Source organism: Lampetra planeri, chromosome 74, assembly GCF_965212315.1.
Source record: "Lampetra planeri chromosome 74, kcLamPlan1.2.h2, whole genome shotgun sequence".
Taxonomy (NCBI): domain Eukaryota; kingdom Metazoa; phylum Chordata; class Hyperoartia; order Petromyzontiformes; family Petromyzontidae; genus Lampetra; species Lampetra planeri.
Window position 1 is genome coordinate 3,341,254 of NC_136179.1, and position 2,992 is coordinate 3,344,245.

Below are 2,992 nucleotides of genomic sequence, written 5' to 3' on the forward strand. Positions count from 1 at the left end.
ATAGCGTGATTCTAATAGGACCACGTTGTTATTATAATAATTTTAATGCGATCAAAACCGCGCACCTCAAATTTTGCATTCTCGACTCCAGATGTGCATCTACATATAACGTACATTCTAGCTCAGTGTAATTCTAATACCACCATAGTGTTATTCTAATCATTTTAATCCGATCCTAATCCTGCACTCCCCCCCCCCATATACGACCTCCTGTTCGCATATCCAAAGGCCATATTACATACATACAAGCACAGTTCGCTTGCACGTACATTACACATACATGCGCAAAGTGTGATTCTAATACGATCACATTGTGATTCTAATAATTGTAATGATATTCAAACATTGTTTTGAAGCTTTCACGACTGCAGGAATTAATACTATTTGGTTCTTTCGATAAAGTCACGTAGGTAGAATTAAAGCAAAATAAATCACGACGTTTCGGAGGCAACACAAGCGCCCGAAACGATGTCTGCGGTAGACATCGCGGATTACGCTTATGGTGTTATAAATGACGTATTAAAAAAACTATTTTATAGTCGTCTAATGTTAAGTGTAGTCTTTAGAGTGTTACAGTTTACATGTTTTAGAGTGCAAGTGATCTCCGGTATACTTCGAGGGACCGGAAGGTTGCTAAACTATTTATAACGGGGACCTTTCCCCTCTAGGACCACATGTTGATGGGGGAGACAGCCAAGATGTTTTAGGATTAGGATCGGATTAAAATGATTAGAATAATGCATCTTAAACAACTACGCTGGTTTGGTCGTCTGCGTGCGTATCTGGACGTTTATTTATTTATTTACGGCCCCGCCCTGACAGCTCACTCTGATTCGATAAAAATAAAACAGCTGGCAAAAAGCGAAAGCTCACATTGATTCGATATAAATAAATACTACCGCCGGCAAAGAGAGCGAAAGCATACGTCTGGCAAGGTCTGCGCCGCAGTGGTGCAGTGCACTGTGGGCACAGACCCTGCGCTGTGTGAGTGTGCTGTGTATGCAAGTATGCGAATGGTAGTTACGCTAATATTACGTATATTTATGTAAAAAATGGGTGCTGGGTGCTGCGATTAGATAATAGATAATAGATAGATAATCGTTTATTGTCATTGTCACCAGTACAACTAAATTTAAAATGCTCACCAGTCAGGGCATCATTCATAAATTTAAATTAAATAAAACAAGAAAATGAAAATAAAATTAAATGAAAGATAATCAATTTATACTATATATAAAAACAGCCCAAACAACTTTACCTTTCGAGTAGGCAGGGGTCGCTATACAGTGAGTCTTAGCGGACTGAGCTGGCAGCTTCACCTGCCGGGAGCACGGCCAGTTGCGTAGCGCCCCCTACAGTTTCGCCCATGGGTCAATACCCCCATGGGGCAACCCAGCTGACTGTTTGATGGGTACAATGGGTACTTTTCGGTTTATCCGGCTTATTACCATTATTATGTATTGACGTTGATCACGTCTCCATGGACGGCATGCTGGTGTGCGAGTTCATTCATAACGAAAATTAGTAGAATGTCGGTCATAAAGGTGTTCGAGTTCATTCATAAGCAGTGTTCGCATGATCCCCGATGACACAGACCTACACACAAACAAAGTACTCTTTATTAAATTAATTATCAGCTCAGACATCATCATCTCAATAATTTCCAAAGACGTGTGCGGTCCCGCGAGAGCAGGGCCTGGCAACAAATATCTGAGCAGCGGAAGCAGCAGAATCAGAAGTAGCTGCGTCGCCCTCGAAATGTGATGTTGCTGCTGCTGTATTTGCTTCTGCGTCGATCAAGATTGACGCTCTTGATCGTCGCATTTGATCAACTCTGACATTGTAAACTCTCACATGTTAAACTCTAACATAGTGAAATATAATATTATAACATATGAACTACAAACTATCCATTGTTACGCTTTAAAATACGATTAACTGTTATAGTGCAGAACCACATAATTGGAGGTATGGGATTATAATCGCATACTAATCATTAGAATCGCACTGAGCTCATTAGAATCACACTGTGGTTGTACGTATGGTAAGTTAATATGCCAACCGGGGGTAGGATATGCAGGATTAGAATCGAATTACAATAATTCGAATCCCACTCGTCGTATTAGAATCACACTTTCCACTGTTGGATGCATGTGTCGTATCAATGGAATCGAATAGCCATATAAGTATATACAGTATACACAAATAAAGAGTATAACAATCACACATTGTAACATAAATACAATAAACATTATTTAAAACACGTATTTACAAATATATATTCCACTATTTAAAAACTCAGAATGTCGTCGTTTATGTGGGGACATGGAGCGCAGTGGATCGTATCGTCTAAGCTGCTTTTCGGAATCCGTGTGATAACCCAGTCACATCGCCTAACTCCAGTGACAGCACCTTACCCAAACTACATCTCCCCAACAAGACAGCCTTACCGATGCTGTGCATTATGTTTATGGGATAACAGAGGTGTGTATTTTCCCATACGCCTTGCCCAAAAAGACTGATTGTCCGCTTAACAGCCTAGCCTGTAAACCACCATTGGTGATAGTGTTGTTTGAAAGCAACTATTAAATTCCCTTTGGCGACTTTAAAAGCTGCTGGTGGCTGGCCAAACCATGCCTCGCTGTTTGTCTCCTGAGTGATGACGGATACAAACCAGACCAAGCGGAGACCACGTACCAGATCGGATTTTGGTTACTGATGTTAGAGTGATTGTGTTGCAAGTGTGGTCACTAGGCGTCTGTACGTGCTCACTCCCGAAGCTCGGCGGTTATTGGCAACGCCACGGGGCAGCATTCACTTTAAATCGAGGACAATGGAGGGCATGGGGAACGTGTTTTTCCATTTATTAAAAATAAGCGCACAATTACACACTGAGATGCACTTACATATTCATGCATGACGCACAATGGACACATTACTCTTCGGTATGTTAATAGACATGCGGATTGTACCTTCCAAAATTAACAATCGA